Raw genomic sequence first — 23,092 nt, 5'->3', positions numbered from 1 at the left:
CAGATGTGTTGGGGCACATCTTCTTGGAGAGATGAATTCCATGCCTAAGGGGTAAGAGACCCCTTTTGGAATTTTCCATGCTGAACCTTTTCAACACTTCCTCTATATACATTTTCTGTGATAGGCCAAGTATCCTTTTAGATCTATCTCTATAGACCTTTATTCCCAAAATATAGGATGCTTCCCCAAGGTCTTTCATGGAGAACTCTTTTGACAACCAGACCTTGACCGAGGTTAGCATGGGAATATCATTCCCTATCAGGAGGATGTCGTCCACGTACAGTACGAGAAATACGACAGCACTCCCACTAACCTTTTGTAAACACACGGTTCCTCTTCATTTTTGATGAAATCAAACGTTTTGATTGCGTCATCAAAACGAGTGTTCCAACTCCGAGATGCTTGCTTTAGTCCATAGATGGACCTTTGCAGCTTGCAGACCTTGTGATCTCCATCACTGGAAGTGAAACCCAGAGGCTGTTCCATATAGATATGTTCATCAAGATATCCATTCAGGAAAGCAGTTTTCACATCCATCTGCCAGATTTCATAATCATGAAATGCTGCAATGGCAAGCAGTGTTCGGATGGATTTCAGCATGGCTACAGGTGAAAAGGTCTCCTGATAGTCAATGCCTTCGCGTTGACTATACCCTTTCGCCACCAAGCCTTGCCTTAAAGGTCTCTACCTTTCCATCCGAACCTATTTTCCTTTTGTAGATCCATTTACATCCAATAGGTACAATACCTTCTGGTGGATCTACTAAGGTCCAGACTTGGTTGGAATGCATGGAGTCTAACTCTGACTTCATGGCTTCCAGCCATTTCTCGGAATCGATATCAGATATCACCTCATCGTAGGTTTTGGGATCTTGTGTATGATCCCTATCTCCCACTAGGAACATTTTCTCGGTATCCTCTTCTAGTATACCTAAGTATCTATCGGGAGGATGGGAGACCCTACTAGATCTACGAGGTGGTCGAGGGACATCGTGTACTGGCTCTGTATGAATGGGTTCAATAGGATCCATGACTCGTTGCTTTTCTGAGACTTTCTCTTCAAGTTCAATTTTCCTCCCACTGCCTCTATCAAGGATAAACTGATTTTCCAAGAAGATGGCATGACGGCTCACAAACACATTGTGATCCTCTGAGATGTAAAAATTGTATCCTAATGACTCTTTAGGATATCCTATAAAACGAGCACTTATGGTCCTAGCCTCTAACTTATCTGCCTGTAGTCTCTTGACGTGGGCCGGACATCTCCCAAATCTTGAGATGACCAAGACTTGGTTTCTTACCATGCCATATCTCATACGGTGTGGTAGGAACTGATTTAGAGGGAACTCTATTCAATAAATCGTTGTGAGTAAGGCATCTCCCCAAAGGAACATAGGTAAATTAGTGAAGCTCATCATGGACCTGACCATATCCAATAGGGTCCGATTCCTCCTCTCTGACACTCCGTTGAGTTGAGGCGTACCCGGAGGAGTCCATTGTGAGACTATGCCATTGTCCTTGAGATAGTCCCGGAATTCGCCACTAAGGTATTCTCCTCCTCGATCTGATCGAAGAGTCTTAAGGGATTTTCCAGTTTGTTTTTCTACTTCATTTTTGAACTCTTTGAACTTTTCAAAAGATTCAGATTGTGTCTCATAAGATACACATACCCATACCGTGAATAATCATCGGTAAAGGTAATGAAGTACGAATAACGTCTCCTGGCTAGCACATCGAATGGGCCACATACATCTGTATGTACTAGGGTAAGTATTTCAGTGGTCCTCTCCCCATGTCCTACAAAGGGTAATTTGGCCATTTTTCCTTGAAGATAAGATTCGCAAACTGGATATGACTCGGAAGTCAATGAGCCGAGAAGCCCATCTTTATCCATTTTGTTCATTCTGTCCTCTCCAATATGGCCAAGCCTGAGGTGCCACAAATATTTTTGGTTTATCTCATCCCTGGATCTTTTGGATCCTTTGGCATTCACTACTTGCTCAGACATATTTATAGATACATCCATATGCAAATGATAGAGACTGTCAATCATAAAACCACGTGCGACTATTTTATTTCTTAAATAAATAGAACAGCAGTCTTTGTCAAATATAAAAACATGACCTTCCTGTGCTAGACATGAAACAGAAATCAAATTTCTGCTAGCAGCAGGTACATAATAGCAGTCTCTAAGTAATAAACTAAAATCAGACGGTAGTTGCAGATGGTAGGTACCGACAGCCACAGCAGCAACTTTTGCCCCGTTGCCAACCCGAAGGGTTACCGCACCTTCCGCCAGCCTTCTACTTTCTTTAGACCCTGCATGGTAGTGCACAGATGAGCACTAGAACCAGAATCTATAACCCAACTAGAAGTAGAAGAAACCGTTAGATTAGTTTCAATTATGAGCAAATCTATACCTTCTGAAGGTTTGTCACCTTTCATGTTCTTCAGGCTCTCGAGGTATGAAGGACAGTTCCTCTTCCAGTGGCCGTCGACATTGCAGTGGAAACATTTTCCTTTGTCATTGGCCTTTTTCTTTTGAACTTCCTTCTTTGTCTTCTTGTCTTTCTTTTGCTTCTTCGCAGGCTTCTTTTTCTTCCAAGTAGACTTTCTCTTGGAACCAGAAGTCAACTCAGCAGTAAGGACATTGCCCTTTGAACCTTTCAAGGCTCCCTCAGCAGTTACCAACATGTTGATTAGTTCAGTCTTAGTGCATTCAATCTTATTCATGTGGTAGTTTACTATAAACTGACCAAATGAATCAGGAAGTGATTGTAGGATAAAATCCACTTGCAATTCCTTGTGCATGTTCATTCCAAGCTTCTCAAGCTCCTCAAGGTCCTTGATCATAGTCAGACCGTGATCATGGACGAACTGCCCTTCGCGCATCTTTGTCTTGAAGAGCCTCTTGGACACTTCAAAACGAGCTGTGCGACTCTGCTCACCATACAACTCTTGCAGATGTGCTAGTATGTCCCTAGCAGTCTTGAGATTCTCATGCTGGCATTGGAGTTCATTAGACATGGATGCCATCATATAGCACTTTGACTCTAATGTCATCATCCAGCCATTTTTGATGCATCTGTCGCTGAACATCAGTAGGACGTGCTGGTAGTGTGGGGATATCTGAATCGAGTATGTAGCCTATTTTCTCACAGCTCAAAACAATTTTGAGATTTCTAAGCCAGTCCTTATAATTGGTTCCGGTCAATCGGTTGGTCTCAAGAATACGGGTCAAAGGGTTTGAGGCTGACATTATGATCTGCAGAGAGTAAAGATTCTAGTTAGACTTTTGTACTTGATCCTAATTTGTTCTAAGGTCTTTTAAAACAAATGTAACTCCCACTATTTTTTCGAATTCCCTCACACTCCCCTGGTAGGAAAACGGAAATCCTACACGACTAGGGTTTCTAGTGGGTACTGCGGTCCCACCGATCTACATGGCACCTCACCTAACAGTTATTGGTGACACATAGATGGATGAGTGTACAACTCTTGTACAATGCTACTCAAGCATGTTGCAGTGCAACTCGGTCTCTAAGCCATGAAGACCTCACCTAACAGTTATTGGTCCCATTTCTTAGTTAAGTCAGACCCACTGTATAACCGTAGGAATAAAGTCGTCATTCGGTCCTCACCTAACAGTTATTGGTGCCCAACCCCACCTTTAGCCCACAACATCTCATGTCTATAGAGAGGTCCAGCCCCCCGATGCAACTTGCCCACTGTGTCCAGCCGAGACAAATCAACATCAGAAAGACCTTAGCAGCTCTACTACAGTGGAAGACCTATTGACTTAATATTAGTTAATCAGGTCTTAGTGTTTGCAACTTGAGCTCTTCATAAAGGTAATCGAACAATTGGCCAGGTAAGCAGGTGGGAGGCTCCCCTTACTCAGAGAGTAAGGTCCTAATTAAGTAACCACCTTTCATGCTTTCCTAGACACCAATTAGATCAATTAATCTAATATGACTTGCTCATGTCGGTTCACTCTCGACTTGATTGAGGAGGTTTTGATTTAGGTCTCAATTGGGTTTGCTACATCATATGTAAACCTATCTACCCGACTCACATTCACATCACATGCAAACGGCGCATTGCAGGCATTTATAATCGCAGCAATAATTAAAGCTAAACTTTAAATAGGTAATGATCATGGATTCTAGTTAGGTCGTATTACAAGCACATGCACGTCAATCGATCAACTGATCTTCAACTCTTGAATTGGTTCCAAGCCTCCTTGACTCGATCCTTGACCAACTCTTGATCCAATCGCCATCAGCCGCTTGGAGCCCTGTTCATCTCATGCATCATCTTCGACTTGATCGTTGACGTACATCACATCACAGAAATACAACCAGATATAAAATAAAAATAAAAATAAATTACATCTCCCTTTTAGGAGGCACGCAGGCCTCTCAAAACATCAAATAAGATGCATGCAAGCATCTGAAAAATTACATGACATCGCAGATCACATCGCAGGTCATTACATTTGATACCAAAAGGGTTTGAATCCTATGATCATCACCATATGCAACAATTATAATTTTCAGATCTGATAATTAATTGAATGTCTCATGACATAGGTTGCTGATCATGCTAATCATGATTCTAAACTTTGTAATCACATTAACAATGCTATTAGAATCATCCTTTTATCATATAAAAATCAGCATGTAAAAATCAGCACCCTAGAAAAATTCTGCATGCAGAAAATTTTCAGCATGCATGATCATTCAATTTTCAGATCTAATAAGCCTACTTATAATTAATTCATACCTTAAACTACGAAGCCTAGGCTCTGATACCACTGTTGGGAACCCGCCTATGCCGCTGATATTTCAAAACAAAAATCAGATTGCAGCGAAATCGGCATAAGCGGGATCGACGTTCATCGCATGAACGCTGTTTCTAAACCGTTCGTAGTTAGATAAGGATTAATACTTTTAAAACCTTTAGGAAGATCAAATCTTCACCTTGAGCGGGTAGATGATCACCGCAAACTGATGATCGTGGTTTTGGATGAAGGTTCGCTTGAAGCCGTTCAAGTGCCCGGCCTCTACGGATATCCACACGAAGCAGAGGACCGATCAAAGCTTTCTTGTCTTCCCGGGGTGCTAGCTCCCTTGCAAAGACTTCTTTTGATGGCTGATCTCCTCTCTTTCAATCAACCCTTGATTGTGCTTGAGAGGAGGAAGAAGAAGGATGAAGAAGAGGAAGAAGAAGAATCCCCACGCAGCCTTCTTTTCTTCCTTGCGTTGGATGAAGGAAGGGAGGAAGAGGATGCCGCCAAGACACCTCTTGGCTTTTCCTTTTGCTTGCGGCTGAAACAAGAGGAGATGGAGAGGGGGTGGCCACGGCTTGAAGAGGAGGAAAGGTGCTTCTAGGGCGCCGGCCCTAGTCCTTCTTTTATAAGGATGAAGGGCTCCTACAAGTTAGGAGCCCTTGACTACTTTCCAAGAGGGGGCGCAGGCCCCTTCTCTCTTCATGTCGCACCAACTAAGTGAAGAGGGGCTGATGCCCTTCTTACTTGGTTAACCTAATCCTCTTCCAAAGAGGATTAGGTGCCCTTTTTATGGTTTAGTCCTAATCTAATTAGGATTAACCAAATCATGAATCAATCGGGTTCTATGCTATGCTAGTCCTAATCCAATTAGAACTTGAATGAACCATGACTCAATTTAACTCTTCAATCCTAATCCAATTAGGTGTCATGTTGATTCATTGGATTAATAATTAATTAGGACTTAAGGAATCCTAATCCAAATTAGGACATATTTGACTTTAGTCCTAATCCAATTAGGACTCTATTTGAATCCGAAGTCCTAATCCAATTAGGTCTTCTAGGAATCCTATTCCAAGTAGGAATCCAATTTTCATTCAAAACTCCTAATCTCATTAGGATTGTAGGAATCCTATTCTAAGTAAGAATCCCAGTCCTACTCCAATTAGGATTCCCAGTCCTAATCCAATTAGGACTCTAGGAATCCTACTCAAAGTAGGACTCTTGTTTTAAGTCCAATTAATTAATTCCCTTTGTTCCTTCTTCAACCGAATATCAATCGAATTGATTACTTGTGATTCCTAATCACGATTCAACCATCGGATCGGTCAATACTTCTAGTGTGTGTGACCCCATAGGTTCTATTCTGACTGGTAGTGAGATATATTATGATCTCTATCATAATATCATTGAAAACTCCTTTTAATGGATTGGAACGATTCCAACTCTACTCATTAGGGTTTATCGATCATCGAGATAATCCCTATGAGTCCCACCATCCACCAGTGACACCTAGCAGCATGTAGTGGCTACCCAGTAGAATAGAATGATGAACCTCTAGGTGCAGTTATCATGTGATACAGTCCTACTATCATGGATCCCTACAGGACGGAGGTCATGGACAACTCGTCAAACCCCATCGTCTGTCATATGTGAAGATTTATTCGACTTAAGTTCGAGAGTGGAAAACTCTTTCTCCACTGTGCATACTGCCCCGGCCGAGGTCTTACGAACTCAGTCTTATAAATCACATAGGATCTCTCCTTATCTATCAAGGTCGATAGATTCCTTATAGGTGCATACCCTACTCCTACAATGAACTTATTGCAGCCAATCTACACTGCATGGACCCATATGGCTAGAGACCATGTATGTGTGCAGTCAAACTACAATAACCTCACTGTGAGTAGCCGAAGCACCGCAGGTCAAAGGACCAGTCACACTACTGCAACATCAAGCAAGTCACTAACGAGTGGATAGACATCCAAGTGACTTCTTGTCTTGGTCACGCTCAGTACCCTTATTCTCTAACAAGCACCTGCACTATCACTTTAGTGTCCCTACACTGTGGACTCAAGTCTCGTCCATCCAGAAGGAAAGTGATCTGTGCACTAATCGGATCGATCACCGTCCTCGTGATGATCCATTGATCAGGAGCATTTAGAAATTAATCACCAATGATACATGGCTCAAATTCTCAACTCTTGAGAATATATATCATCATCTTATTAATTTCTTGGACGATTCATAGACACATAAATAATATGAATGAAAAGATGCCTTATATTTATTCAATAATAAATAGTTAAGTACAAAATTATATCCCTAGAAATAACAATGTGTCAGCCAGATTGGCTTCTAGGGCATACATCTAACAGAAAGAAGTTTTCAATGATATTGTAATAGAGATCGTAATATATCTCACTATCAGTCAGAATAGAACCTATGGGGTCACACATATTAGAGGTATTGACCGATCCGATGGTTGAATTGTGATTAAGAATCACATATGATCAATTAGATTGATAATTGGTTAACCCGCTAAGAGTTAGTGATTTGAAGAAGGAATAATTGCAATCGGATTGCAATTTAATTTAATTAATTGAATTTAATTAATTGGACTTGATCATGAATCCTACTTGGAGTAGGATTCTTGGAGTCCTAATTGGATTAGGATTTCAAATTAAATTAGAATCCTACTTGGAGTAGGATTTCTAAAGTCCTAATTGTCTTAGGGCTGAAATTTAAACAAGTTCTGATTAGATTAGGATTTTCTTAAGTCCTAATTAATTTTAATTCTAATCTAATTAATTAAATGACTCCTAATTGGATTAGGATTGAAGAGTTCAATAGAGTCTTAGTTCAATTAAATCCCAATTAGATTAGGATTTGAATGAAAAGGAAGATTGAGTTCATCTAATCCTTTTTAGAAAAAGGATTAGGTCTCTATCTATGTGGCATAACCCACCCCACTTAATGTGATTAAGTGGGGCGTGGGATTAGAGGGGAGAAGAGGGAGGGGCGTATGCCCATCCCTTACTTGCATGAGAAGAAAAGGAAGGGGCTACGCCCCTCCTTGCTTGCCACCTAAAGGGATAAGAATGAGTTCCTTAAAAATAGGAACTCATCTTTATCCCTTAAGGCTTCAAAAGAGCATTGGATTTCGGCCTCCTTTCATTGGGTTTTCTTTGGCATTCATGGCAGCAAGTTCCCCCCTCTCATTCCTCTCTTCAGCCGCAAGCAACAAAGGAAAAAAGAAGGCTAGGCGTGGCCTCCTTCCTCTCCTTCCTTGGTTCCAACGTGAAGGGAAATTGAAAGGCTGCGAGTCTTCCATTGAACCTTCCTTCTTCTACCTCCTCTCAAGGCAATCAAAAGTTGATTTAAGGGAGAAGACTTCAGCCATCAATAGCCTTCTCTGCAAGGGAGCTAGCATCTCGGGAAGATCCAAAGGCTTCGATCGACTCATTACTTCGTGTGGATACCTATAGAGGCCGGACGCGTGTGCGGCTTCCACTGAACCTTTATCAAATACCACGTAAATCAGATTTGCGGAGACCATCTACCCGCACAAGATAAAGATCTGATCTTCTTAATCATGATTTTAAAATGATTTAATAGAATTTAATCCTAATCTATCTATAAATAATTTTAAAATACGTTCATGCGATGAACAGGATATGCACATGTCTTTCCGCTGCGTATCTGAAAATTTTTTGAATTTTCAGCGGCATGTGACAGATCCTAACAGGCTATGCATCAGATGGGCAAGCTGCAAGGTCTTAAGGCGGTCGAGTTAGATTTTTGCGAGGACTGCGCTCTTGGGAAGCAGAAACAGGTGTCTTTCAGCGAAGACAGTCAGCCTCGAAAGCTGGAAAAGCTTAATCTCGTGCACACTGACATGTGGGGACCCGCTCAGGTATTATGCAGAAAATGGAGATTATGCAGAAAACTATTTCAGGAACACCACAGCAAAATGGAGTTGCTGAAAGGATGAACAAGACAATCAACGAGCGTGCCAGGAGCATGAGGATACATGCTGGATTGCCACAGCAATTCTGGGCAGAAACAGTTAGTACTGCCGCCTATTTGATCAACAGAGGGCCATCTAAGAAGCTACAACTTGGGATTCCTGAAGAAGCATGGATAGGAAAGAAGATTGACTTGGCGCACCTACGGATTTTTGGTTGTACCGCATACGCCCATGTGGATTCCACCAAAAAAGGTAAACTAGACGCCAAATCAAAAAGATGCATCTTCATTGGATATGGTGGTCATCAATTTGGATACAGGTTTTGGGATCCAAAAAATAGAAAAATCATCAAGAGCAAAAATGTGATCTTCAATGAGAATGAGATGCAGAAGAACCCAATTTCATAAGAAAAACCTAAGGAGCCAAATTTTATAGATTCTGAAGAGGAGTCTACAAATTCTGATCAGAAGGTTCAGTCCGGGCAAGAGACGGAAACTACAGTTATGGCACCCCCTCCATAGCTAAGAAGATCCATCCGTACCACACACGGAAAGCCTCCTCAACGATATAATGGGACTCTTAACTATTTGCTGCTCACAGATAGTGGTGAACCTGAATGCTATCAAGAAGCATTGCAGGTTGACGCCAAGGAGTGAGAGTTTGCCATGGATGACGAGATGAAGTCATTGGAGTAGAATCAGACATAGGATCTGTTGGATCTACCCAAAGGTAAGAAAGCACTGTCAAACAAGTGGGTTTACATGCTAAAGGAAGAGCATGATGGTAAGAAAAGATATAAGGCCAGATTGATTGTCAAAGATTTTCAGTAGAGAGCCAGTGTCGACTTCACAAAAATATTCTCTCCTGTAGTGAAGATGAGCACTATTCGAACAGTGTTGAGCATGGTAGCTGCAGAAGATCTACACTTGGAGCAGCTTGATGTGAAGACAGCCTTTCTTCACGGTGATCTTGAGGAAGAGATCTACATGCAGCAGCCCAAGAGATACGTTAAGGGTGACTTAGTATGTAAGCTCAAGAAGAGCATGTATGGATTGAAGCAAGCACCCAGACAGTGGTATCTCAAGTTCGATAGCTTCATGCTTCAGATTGGCTATAAGAGATGCAGTGAAGATCATTGTTGCTACTTCCAGGACTTCGGGTCATCTTATATTATCTTGCTATTATATGTTGATGATATACTAGTTGCAGGTTCTAGCATACGTGAGATTGCAAAATTGAAAATGGAGCTATCTAGAAAATTTGCAATGAAGGATCTAGGAGCAGCAAAGCAGATCCTTGGCATGCAGATCACCAGAGATAGGTCCAAGCACATCCTCAGACTATCTCAGGCAGAGTACATTCGTCGAGTACTCAGAAGGTTCAGCATGGAGGGTGCTAAACCAGTTAGCACACCGATTGGTGCCCATTTCAAGCTTTCAAAGAGGGAAAGTCCGAAGACACGGAAGGAAGCAGAGGACATGTCTAGAATCCCGTATGCATCGGTGGTAGGAAGCTTGATGTACGCAATGGTGTGTACACGACCAGACATTGCTCAAGCAGTGGGAGTAGTGAGTCGTTTCATGAGCTGCCCAGGTTTGGAGCATTGGAGAGCAGTCAAGTGAAAACTCAGGTATCTAAAGGGCACGGAAAGCATGCAACTATGCTATGGAGGGTCTAAGTTTCAGCTACAGGGATTTGTAGACTCAGACATGGCAGGAGACTTGGACAATAGGAGAAGCATGATAGGGTACTGTTCACCCTGGGCGGTGGGGCTATCAGTTGGATCTCCAGGTTACAGCCGGTTGTTGCACTATCGATGACAGAAGCTAAATATGTGGCAGCTACAGAGGTGTGCAAGGAATTAATATGGCTTCAGAACTTGATGAAAGAAATTGGGAAGGAGCAGAAGGATTGCAGGTTGTACTCCGACAGTCAAAACGCAATTCATCTAGCGAAAAATTCAGCATTTCATGCGAGGACGAAGCATATTGATATACGGTATCACTTCGTGAGGTCGATGCTCGAACAGAAGCTTATCAGGCTGAAGAAGATCCACACCAGCAAAAATCCTGCGGGCATGTTGATGAAGGTTGTCATGGTGGAGAAGCTGAAAGCGAATTCAGCTTCTGCTGGTCTTCTTTGAAGACATTGAGGAGGTACCGTTTCGATTTAGTTGCAGTGGGAGCAAAGGAACCAGAGTCTATGAGAAAGCACACCTAAGGTCTCCAAGTGGAAGATTGTTGGAGTTTGTGGAGATCCAAGGTGTTTCAGATTACACATGGATGTATTCCGAATCGAAATCTTGGATGTAGAAAGCTTCTATAGGTTTTTCAACAGTTCAGGAGTCGACTCGCGCCGTGCCGGAATCGACTCGTGTTTTGTCCAGATTCGGATGTTTCTGTCTCGCCTGAGAGAGTCGACTCACGCAATCTGGAGTCGACTCGCACTGTGCGGGAGTCGACTCGCGTTGTGCCGGAGTCGACTCGCATTTTGTCCATATTTCGGATGTTTCTGTCTCGCCTGATAGAGTCGACTCGCGCAATCTGAGATGTGGACCATTGTAGTAAATGGACCATACATCCCATCCATCTATGTAGAGGGTGTCACTGTACCCAAACTCGAAAAGGATTGGGATGACCATGACATGAGAAAGGCACAACTCAATTCCAAAGCAATGAATGTGCTTTACTGTGCATTAGATAGGAATGAATTCAATAGAGTCTCTACTTGCAATTCTGCAAAAGAGATTTGGGATAGACTTGAAGTGACCCATGAGGGCACGAATCAAGTCAAAGAATCCAAAATAAACATATTGATTCATAAGTATGAACTATTTAAGATGGATTCTAATGAAACAATCACTTGCATGTTCACTAGATTTACTGACATTGTCAATGGCCTAAAAAGCCTTGGCAAAAACTATACTAATAGTGATCTTGTCAGAAAGATTCTTCGCTGTCTACCAAGGTCATGGGAAGCCAAGGTGACGGCAATCCAAGAAGCCAAGGACTTGAACAAGCTACCACTTGAGGAGCTTCTTGGATCCCTAATGACGCACGAGCTAACAATGAAGCAACACAGCGAAGAAGAGTCCTCCCATAAGAAAAAGGTAATAGCTCTCAAATCTACATCATCTAACAAAGACTTGTCTTGCAGTAGCAGCAGTGAAGAAGAAGATCACGAGGGAGAGGATGATGAGGCTCTTCTCGTACGTAAGTTCAGAAGATTCATCAACCAAAAGAAGTCCTTTCATCAAAGGAGAGGCCCCTCAAATTTCTATCGAAAGGATAAAGGTAAGGAAAGGGAAAATGAGAGGATTGGATGTTATGAGTGCAAGAAGCCGGGACACATCAGAGCTGAGTGTCCTTTACTGAAGAAGGGGAGCAAGTACAAGAAGAAGAAAGCCCTTGTCACCACCCTATCGGACTCCGACACATCATCATCATCATCGGATGAGGAACAAGGAGAAAAGGCTAATTTCTGCTTCATGGCCAATGAAAATGAGGTAACATCCGCATCACATTTAGATTTTACTTTCGATGAATTATATGATGCTTTCAATGAATTAATGGATGAATACAAAACAATAAACGTTAAAAACAAAGAACTAAAAGTAACTAACCAAACTCATCTCCGTAAGTATGATTCATTAGTTAAGGATAAAGATGTTCTTATCAAAGAAAATGCAGAACTTAAAACAAGTAACCAAATCTTGATACAAAAGAATAATACCTTAACTAAAGAAAATGAAAGGCTGAACAAAGAAACATTAGAACCCAAAAACAATAAACATATAAATGAGAGTCTCACAAAAGAACTAAATGATCTAAAAGCAGAAAAACAAACACTAACTAAAGAACTTGAAAAATACAAACCCTTGGTTGAAAAATTTACATATAGTTCTGAAAAATTGAATATGATACTTAATAGTCAACGAGCGGTATTCAATAGAGCGGGTTTAGGGTATAAACCTAAACATAAGCAAAAACTTCTTAGTAACTTCTTTGTTAAAGCAGGGGAAAGTAAAACTAAGAAAATAACCTGCTTTTGTTGTGGAATTTTAGGACATAAAGCAAATGTGTGTAAGTATAGGAAAGGAAAAACTAAAAGAAAAATTAAGAGGGTTTGGGTTCCAAAAGGAACCAACATTACTAACCATGAAGGACCCAAGAAAACTTGGGTACCTAAGATTATATGATTTGCTTGTGTAGGAGTGTCTTGCAGCCAAGGTCGACAAAAATTGTTGGTACTTGGATAGTGGCTGCTCAAGACACATGACGGGTGACAAGGATCAATTCTTCACCCTTGAAGCTAAGAAGGGAGGTGTTGTGACTTTTGGAGACAATAACCAAGGTCACATCATTGGTATAGGTAAAGTACAAATTACCCCTTCAACTTTTATTGATAATGTTCGATATGTTGATGGTCTTAAGCATAATTTATTAAGTATTAGTCAATTATGTGATAGAGATTATAATGTTATGTTTAAACCATCACTATGCATCATAACAGACCCAAATGACAATAGTTTAGTTTTTAAAGGAATAAGACGTGGAAATATGTATGTTGTAGACCTTGAGGATCTTGCCAAACACAACCCATGTTTAGTTGTTAATGAAACTAAGGATAATGATGCTAGTTGGTTATGGCACCGTAAGTTAGGTCATGCAAGCATGGACACCATATCTAAATTAGTTAAAAGAGATTCTGTGATAGGTTTGCCAAAATTAAAGTTTGAAAAGAATAAAATATGTGAAGCATGTCAATTTGGCAAACAATCAAGAAACTCCTTTAAATCTATAAATTGTGTCTCTACCTTTAGACCTCTAGAACTACTACACATGGACCTATTCGGACCAACTAGAACCACAAGTCTAGATGGAAATAAATATGGTCTAGTTATCGTAGATGATTATTCTAGATATACTTGGGTCATGTTCTTAGGCCATAAGGATCAAGCATTTTCAATTTTCAAGAAATTTCATAAAGAAGTAACAAATGCTAGAGATACTTCTGTAATAGCTATTAGAAGTGACCATGGTACCGAATTTGAAAATCATTTATTTGATGAGTTTTGTAGTAAAAAGGGAATAACACACAATTTTTCTGCACCTAGGACACCACAACAAAATGGAGTTGTGGAGAGGAAAAATAGAACTCTAGAGGAAATGGCTAGAACTATGTTGTGTGAAAGTAACCTCCCTAAGTACTTTTGGGGAGAAGCTGTCAATACTTCTTGTCATATATTAAATAGAGTTTTATTAAGACCCATCATAAAGAAAACACCTTATGAACTTTGGAAAAACAGAAAACCAAAAGTGAACTATTTTCATATTTTTGGATGTAGGTGTTTTGTTCATAATAATGGGAAAGATAATCTAGGAAAATTTGACTCTAAATCTGATGAGGGTATATTCTTGGGGTACTCCACAACTAGTAAAGCCTATAGAATCTTTAATAAAAGAACCCTAGTTATAGAAGAATCCATACATGTTGTTTTTGATGATTTTAGTGATATCTCTTCTAGCAAGAGAGTTAATTTTGATGATGATGGTGAAATTCTTGAAGAGAAGATAGATGAGATGACATTACAAGATGATAATCAAAAATTAATTGGAAATGCATCATCAAGCCAAGAGGCTATTATGGATCATGGGCTGACTAAGGCTTGGAGGTTTGCTCACGGGCATCCTAAGAAATTAATTCTAGATGATCCATCTCAACCTGTTAGGACTACAGCATCTCTTAGGAACTTAAACAATCATCTAGCTTTCGTTTCACATTTTGAGCCCAAACACATAGAAGAAGCTGAAAAAGATGTAAATTGGATAAATGCAATGCAAGAAGAATTAAACCAATTTACTAGAAACAAAGTATGGAATCTAGTTGAAAGACCTACTGAATATTCAATTATAGGTACCAAATGGATTTATAAAAATAAACTTGATGAAAATGGAATTGTAATAAGGAATAAGGCTAGACTAGTAGCAAAGGGTTATAATCAAGAAGAAGGTATAGATTTTGATGAAACCTTTGCTCCTGTAGCTAGACTTGAAGCAATTAGACTTTTACTAGCATTTGCATGCTCTAAGGACTTCAAATTATTTCAAATGGATGTAAAAAGTGCATTCTTAAATGGGTATATTAATGAGGAGGTATATGTAGAACAACCTCCTGATTTTGAAAATCATCAATACCCTAATCATGTATATAAATTGAACAAGGCACTTTATGGTTTGAAACAAGCACCTAGAGCATGGTATGAGAGGCTTAGCAAATTCCTATTAGAACATGAGTTTTCTAGGGGTAATGTAGATACAACATTGTTTCTAAAGAAGAAAAACAAAGATATGTTGTTAGTACATATTTATGTTGATGATATTATTTTCGGTGCTACTAACAATCGCTTCTGCGAAGAATTTGCTGACTTGATGCAGAGTGAATTTGAAATGAGCATGATGGGAGAGCTAAATTATTTCCTCGGGCTTCAAATCAAACAATCTGAAGAAGGCATCTTCATCAATCAAGCTAAGTACATCAAGGAGATGCTTAAGAAGTTTGATATGGAGGGGAACAAGTCAATCAGCACCTCCATGAGCTCATTATGCAAATTAGACCAAGATGAATCAGGTAAATCTGTAGATCAGAAATTATATAGAGGTATGATAGGATCTTTATTGTATCTTACTGCAAGTAGACCTGATATCATGTTTAGTGTTTGCATGTGTGCTAGATATCAGTCTAATCCTAAGGAATCTCATCTAATTGCAGTCAAAAGAATCTTTAAATACCTAATAGGAACAAAGAATATAGGGTTATGGTATTCTAAAGAATCTAGCCTAAACTTAATAGGATACACAGATTCAGACTTTGCTAGATGTAAACTTGATAGAAAAAGCACCAGCGGGTCATGTCAATTCCTAGGAGAAAACTTAATCTCATGGTTTAGCAAGAAACAAAACTCGGTTGCATTATCTACTGCTGAAGCTGAATATGTTGCAGCCGGGAGTTGTTGTGCTCAAATCTTGTGGATCAAACAACAATTGGAAGATTATGGCATTAAACAAGATAAAATTCCCATTAATTGTGATAATACAAGTGCCATTAACCTAACTAAAAATCCAATTCAGCATTCAAGAACTAAACATATTGAGATAAGACATCACTTCATAAGAGATCATGTACTGAATGGTGATGTGACACTTCAATTTGTTTGCACTGATGATCAATTAGCTGACATTTTTACAAAACCCTTAAGTGAAGAGAGATTTAGTGTGCTTAGGAGGGGATTAGGAGTGATTGATCCATCCTAGTGGTATTTTCCACTAGTTCATTGATTTTGATGATTAAAAATAGAGTTTCTCAACTATGATCATCAAATTAGATCATAACTTAGTGAGTGTCCCTGGTTTGGTACGAAAATAGCATAACTTTTAGGTGCGTGCCAGAGTTCGAGTCGACTCGAGTAAGTTTCGGAGTCGGCTCATAAGAAGGAGTCGACTCGCACACAGACGGGAGTCGACTCGAGGAAGATGAAGCATAAGAGGAGTCGACTCGCACATTGACGGGAGTCGACTCTAAGTCGATGGCTCATGAGGGGGAGTCGACTCGCGCATACTTTGGAGTCGACTCGAGGTCGAGTCGACTCGCGACTCAGTGGAGTCGACTCGAGGTCGGGATCCGGGTTTTTAACCCTAATCCAAGCGTTTTATCAACACTTCTATCACCGCCGCCACTGTTCAAAAACCCTAGAGCTGTCTCCTAGATCGTCTCCGACCGTCCTTAGGACTTTTTCCGTCGACCTTCCTCCGTCCATTAGCGTTCTACCCCATTCTAGGTCGACCATGCCTCGTAAAGCCGTTGTCCCAAGCCGGAAGAGGCCCCAACCCGCGAGCGGCACCGAGCGACGGTCCAAAGCTCGAAACGATCCCGTGAGGCTACAACCTCCGGCTCGTTCCCCGCCAAGGGAGGTTCCCTCGAGGCCGTGCGCCGGGAAGGCGGTCTCCACCGGGAGATACGTCAATTTTGACTATCTCTCCCGGGAGGGCTTTACCATAGGAGAGAGATTGCGGGCCCAGGGTTTAGAGTATTTTTGTTCCTTAGATCTCCCCACATACCCTGGCCTAGTTAGAGAGTTTTATGGTACTGTCCATAGGGGCAATGGGGGAATAGAGGGAACTGTAGCCGGTGTCCCATTGTTTATTTCCGAGGATTTCATAGCCCAAATCCTCCACCTTCCACAAGTAGGGGTAGCTCCCACACACCTCGAGGATAGGACTGAGGCCCTTACGGCCATTCTAGGACATCCACCTCAGTCCCCCTTAGATGAGGTGTCCGCTAGCTCACTTTCTGTTGAGATGCGGCTCCTCTTGAGTATCATCTCTAGGTCCCTCTTCCCGAAGACTGGCCGCTTCGATTTTGTATCTGAGAGAGACCTAGCTCTTATGTTCTACATCCTCCAGGACACCCCAATCAACTTTCCCAAGATGATGTATAGATACCTATGTGAGCCACTAGATAGACCTAGGCTCACCCTCCCCTATGGCATGATGTTCACTCTTCTGTTTAGGGAGGCCGAGATTCCCATTCCTGAGGGGGAACCCTCTCGCGCATTGCGATGGACAGATCGCATGCGTCCGGGAACCCTACACAGGATGGGGTTTCGGAAGGTCGAGGGAACCTGGGTTAGGAAATCATCCACCTCCACACATACCACCAGACATTCCCCCAGTCCTGACCCAGACTCAGACTATCCTACCTTTCCCTCCACTTCTGCTCCCACCACCTCAGCCGGACCCTCCTCCTCTGCTCCACCTACTCAGCCTATGGAGGTCCGGATCGCTCCTGAGCAGCTCCGGGAGTTGCGGCAGGAGATAGTTAGAGATCTCCGGGACGACCTACTTAGGGAGCTCCGGGGTTCAGTGCCTGCTCCTTCTCCTGCACCTTCTTCAGCGTTGGTCCCTTCCCTGTCCGCCGTGGCTGAGATGACGGCCCATGTGCGGGAAGAGATCGACAATGTAAGGTTCCTGATCCAAGCCCAGTTCCACAGCATGAGCGAAGTCACGAGCACTACTCGGAAGATGCGCGATAACGTCCGACGGGATATGGGCACCACTACCCAGGGGGCAGAGCGCTTGGCGAATGTACTGATCGCCAAGTTGGACACACTGCAGGAGACCCTGACCGAGCTCTCCACCACACACAGCAGGGCCACTTCGGCCATTATCTCCCAGCTTGGGAATGTCACAGACGGGGTCACTCTCCTCATGGAACAGAACAGATTGAGAGGAGGAGCCACATCCTCGAGGAGACCCTAGCTGCTTTTGTTTTATTTTGACATGTATCTTTTGCTTTACTTATTATATTCACAAATGTATTTATATATACATCAATACAATGAGTAGACATATTCATTTCAATACTGTGCCAATTGATCTCTGCTTGCTTGTGTGTTCTATTCACTTTCTTTTTTGATACGATGACAAAAAGGGGGAGAAATATGTAATAGATATGTAGAAGGAATAAATGAAAATCAATAAAAAAAAACTTTTAAAACACACAATAATTTGTTCTTAGTGGATTTGATACCTCGAGGCTCATTATCTCTCTATTGGGGCTCCTAATGGAGTAATCTCCAGAATCTATTCAAGGGATATTCGGAGATTAGTTGAATCCTACTCAAGAACAAATTGACAGATTTTCCCTCTAAAAACCAAAAATTTCAGTTCAAAAACTTCAATGCATTAAAAGGAAATTCAGAGAATCAAAACAAAGTAGAATGCATATGTTGAGGGGGAGAATCTGAATTTTTAAGAAAGTCAAATCATTAAATATATATAAGCCAAACAATTGAGTGCATGACATGAAGGCTTATATAATTCCAAATGAAAGGAGGAGCTTTAACTCCAAAATTTATTGTTTCACACCTTTCAAGTTTGGATAAATTAAAAAAAACCAGACATTTGAATTCATTTATAGATTTCATTTCCTTGTTTATTGAGCAATTCACTTTACATATACTCAATGTTTTGTCATCATCAAAAAGGGGGAGATTGTGGAGTGATTGATTAAAACCCTATTTGATTTTGATGAGCTCAAAGCATTTGAGTATATCTTTTGTTTACTAATGAATTCAATTGAGTGTTTCAGTGAAAATCTTGTCTAAGTGTTTCTAGACTTGGTTCAAGATATTTTGGATAAGTTAAGAAGTCAGTTTGAACCAAAGTCTGAGACTCGAGTCGACTCCGGGATATTACGAGTCGACTCCAAGCGTATCAGAATCACTGGCACGGGCTCGAGTCGACTCCGGATCATTACGAGTCGACTCCGACTGAGAACTGACAGACGAACAGAAAGACTCAACTCAAAACCTGTCAGCGAGTCGACTCCTGAAGTGCGCGAGTCGACTCCGATGATTACCGAGTCGACTCCGGAGTAGTATGAGTCGACTCTGTTGCCCAGAGATGGTCACCCAAGAGGGGGGTGAATTGGGTGTTTTAAAGTTTTTGTCTAATAAAACACACAAATGTATGAGCTAAAGTAAAAATAAAGGTATGAAAACACACAATCGCAAACACAAGCTTTTATAGTGGTTTGGAGCTTCCACTGCTCCTACATCCACTCCCCAAAGCACCTTTGGGAATTTTCACTATAATCCAAGATTACAGTACGGTAGTTTTGCGAGTGCACTACCCAACTCGTTGTTTTACACCGGGCTAACAACGAACCCTAAAATCCCCAATTTCACCTAGGCTTGGGACGCCTTTCCCTTGTTCCAAGTCCCTTGACTGGAACAAGCACAATATTGAAAAAGTTTTACAAAAGGTTTGAAAGCTCTAAATAAGCAAATATAACAATGATAAACAATGAAACCCGGAAGAACCCTTTTAGCCGTTGGAAGCATGAGAAATGGTGGTTCTTCCGATGTGGATCGCGTTGGCTTGAATGTGAGCTTTGAATGCCTAGCGGAAGAGAGTAGTTGAGCACGAAATCACTTGGGAAGCTTGAAGGCACTTGATTTCTTCACTTGAATGCACTAACTCCCTTGAATCTCTTTTTCTTTCTTCTCTCTTGAATGATCTTGTGTTGGATTGGTAAGGAGTTGTTGGAAAGCACTTAAGAGCTCCCTTTTATAGCCCAAAAAGCAAATATAGCCGTTAGAGATAAAGTTAAAGAGATTTGAAATTCAAACCAAACCTGCAAAAGTTGTCAGTCGCGTCCCAGGTGCTCCGGAGACGTCTCCGCTTCATCGCGAGACGTCTCGGCTGTAAGATTTTACTTTTGACGATGTTTGGGGTCGACTCGGCGCATTACGGGGGCGACTCCGATGATGAACGGTTTGAATCCTTGTTTTTCTGTTTTTCTGAGAGGGTCGCCTCGGCGCTTTACGGGGACGTCTCGGCTTGTTTGCGCTTTTTGCATGGGGACGACTCCGCTGCCTTGGGGACGACTCCGCCGTTATATCTCCAAAAAATATGTCTTCTAGAATTCTCTGAGAGAGTCGACTCCGCTCTTTCAGGGGACGTCTCCGCTGCCTTATCATTGAAAAAGACATCCTCTAGAAAACCCTGAGAGAGTCGACTCCGCTACCTCGGGGACGACTCGGGAAGTCTGCTTTTTACTTGCGGGGACGACTCCGCGTTCTGTGGAGACGGCTCGCGCGCATCTCTTGAAATCAGCCTTTCTGCCGCCACTGAGAGAGTCGACTCCGCTACTGAGAGAGTCGACTCCGACCCTGCGAGACGCCTCGCCAGGTGCCGGGCGTCTCCCGACGTGCCAGTTCTTCCTGTTTGTGCCAGAGACGTCTCTGGGACAAACCGGAGACGTCTCGGCTGTCCCTGATCTGTTTTCTTCAACTTAAAAAATTCTTCAATAAATTCATAAAAATTATGGGAACTTGCCTAGACATTTCTTAACAATATTCTTAATTAAACACCTAAAATTCTCAAGTAAATTGTTAAGATAAATGGAATTATACTCTAGTGTTTTGTATTCATCAAAATCCATTAGGGGGTCAACAATCTCCCCCTTTTTGATGATGACAAAACACTGAGTATATGCAAAATTCGAAATTTAAACATATACACAGTATTTGATCAAATGTACAAGTCTAATGTTTTGATTAGAGCTAGATACAATGTGCATAATTCAAAATAGTCAATTTTCAGTTCTATCCTTATGCATTAAATTGATCTTAATAGCTCTTAGGCAATTTTAGCATATCTACTGAATTTCAATCAAGTTAAAATGTAGATGGATGCTAAAGACAATTGAGAGCTAAGTTCCTTTTTGACTCCCCCTTTCTTTTCCAGAAGGGCAATTATCTTAACGCCAATATTCTTCAATTTTAACTCTTCTAATTCAACTTTCGAGTATGATTGTAAATTTTGTATTTTGCATTTCATATATTGGTTCTACAAATGTGTTTTTCTACTCCCCCTTTTTGTCATCAACAATGAAGGGGACAAATTATCCTTAGGTGCTTAAAGCATACTTTCTAGTAAAATTCAGCATAGTACCATGAACCACTCAAGGGTATTCAAGTTATTGCTCCCCCTGTCCAAGTTATTTTTATTAATGAATTCAGTCATTCATACCACTCCCCCTTTGTTCTGGAATTCATTTCAGACTCCTCTTTTTGTTTAAAATAGTTACCACAAGATGTGCTCCCCCTGTTTTGTATGCATTCATAAATTGTGTCATGTTTGAGCACTTAAGGTATGTTATGAGATCTTTAAGGCACATCATAGAATCACATACACAGAGTCAGAAATGTACACAATGGTTTCAAAAGAAATTGTATGTCATTCATATATCATTGTAAACCTTTGAAGTCATTACAAAGTTAAAAGAGGAGATCATTACAAGTATTCATTTCTAATACAAAAAGTGTTTCAAAATGAGCCTAGGGTTTACAAAAGAAGAACCCTAGATGTCTACAAAATGTCCCTCATCGGCGACGTTGCTCATAAGCCCTACAAGCTGCATCTATAAATGCATTGATGGAATCTAGTAATGTTTTGAACTGCTCTCCCTGGGACTGATGAAAGGCTGCCACTAGTGCTTCAAATTCAATGCTTGCCCTTTCAATTCTTCCTCGAAGTTGGGCAACCACAGTGCCCACATTACCTCCAGGGCTTGTCAGTTCTTGAAGGCTATTTGAAATGGTCCTCAAGCTGTCTTGTAGCTCAACTGATCTGAAGGCTTGGGTGGCATTCACACTAACTAGTTCTTGCGCTGTAGCTTCTATCTGAGCTCTAATTTTCTTCAGCTCTTGTAGAATCCCTTCATGTGAGGCTCTGATGGGGGCCAACTCAGTAGAGATCATCGATCTCATCTCCTCCTTCATCTGCTGGCAAATAACAGATGCTAAAGTGCGCATCTGGTCTTCTGATAGGGAGTAGGGCCCACTGACTGGAGGAGGTGGTGGCATGTATGTGGAAGGTCCAGCTGAGCTGGAGGGTACATCAGGAAAGTCCATGTGGCTATGTGGAGGAGAGTGGTGATCAGGCTCCTGAAGTGGGATCTCAGGCTCTAGGGTTTGAGCTTTTCTCTTTGGTACCTTGACCCATGACCCATCTACCTTGTGAAACTCCATTCTTCGCATTGTGCTCTCATTATAATAGTTGGTGTTTCTCAAGGGTTTTGCATGCTCATTTTCTGGAATGGGTACTTTGAAATGTTTGAAGAGTAGGGTAAGGATCATCCCATAAGGTATGCTAAACCTAGAATACCTATGACATGTAGCAATATAGTTCAACATAAGTCTAGGGAGGTTTAGGGGAATCCCTAGTAGGATGTGGTGCATGATAACTAGGTCTCGCTCCGAAACAAAATCAAAGCGGCCGGTTTTAGGAAATAAGACTCGGTTGACAATACTCAAAAGGAGTCTCATCTCGGCATTCAGGTCTTGGGAGTTAACCACATCGAGAGGGCCGCAGTCCTCTCATCCTAAAAGCAAGTTTAGGGCTATTTCCCTTTGGGGATGTAAGGTCGGAGCCTCACCATCCTTAGGGATTTGCAAGACGCTAGATAGGACATCTTCATTAATTTCTACCAACGTCCCCCGAACATATGCAGTGTACCCTAAGTCCCCTAAGGCCATATTGCTAAATAGTTCTCTAACTAGGCCGGGGTAGGTTGAAGTATTGAGTGTACAAAGATATTCCCACCCTTGGGCACGGAGTCTCTCTCCAATAGAGAACCCCTCACTATCTAGAAAATGGAAATCTATGTACCTCCCAGTGGTTACTGTGCGATTCGCACAGGAAATGGTCATGGTTGGCGGAGCAACCGGAGGAGACGGCGCGGAAGGCTCTTCCCTCCGTTCCTCAC

The sequence above is a fragment of the Phoenix dactylifera genome, unplaced genomic scaffold (genome assembly GCF_009389715.1).
Source record: "Phoenix dactylifera cultivar Barhee BC4 unplaced genomic scaffold, palm_55x_up_171113_PBpolish2nd_filt_p 001278F, whole genome shotgun sequence".
Classification (NCBI taxonomy): domain Eukaryota; kingdom Viridiplantae; phylum Streptophyta; class Magnoliopsida; order Arecales; family Arecaceae; genus Phoenix; species Phoenix dactylifera.
Note: the sequence above shows the minus strand (reverse complement) of the source record.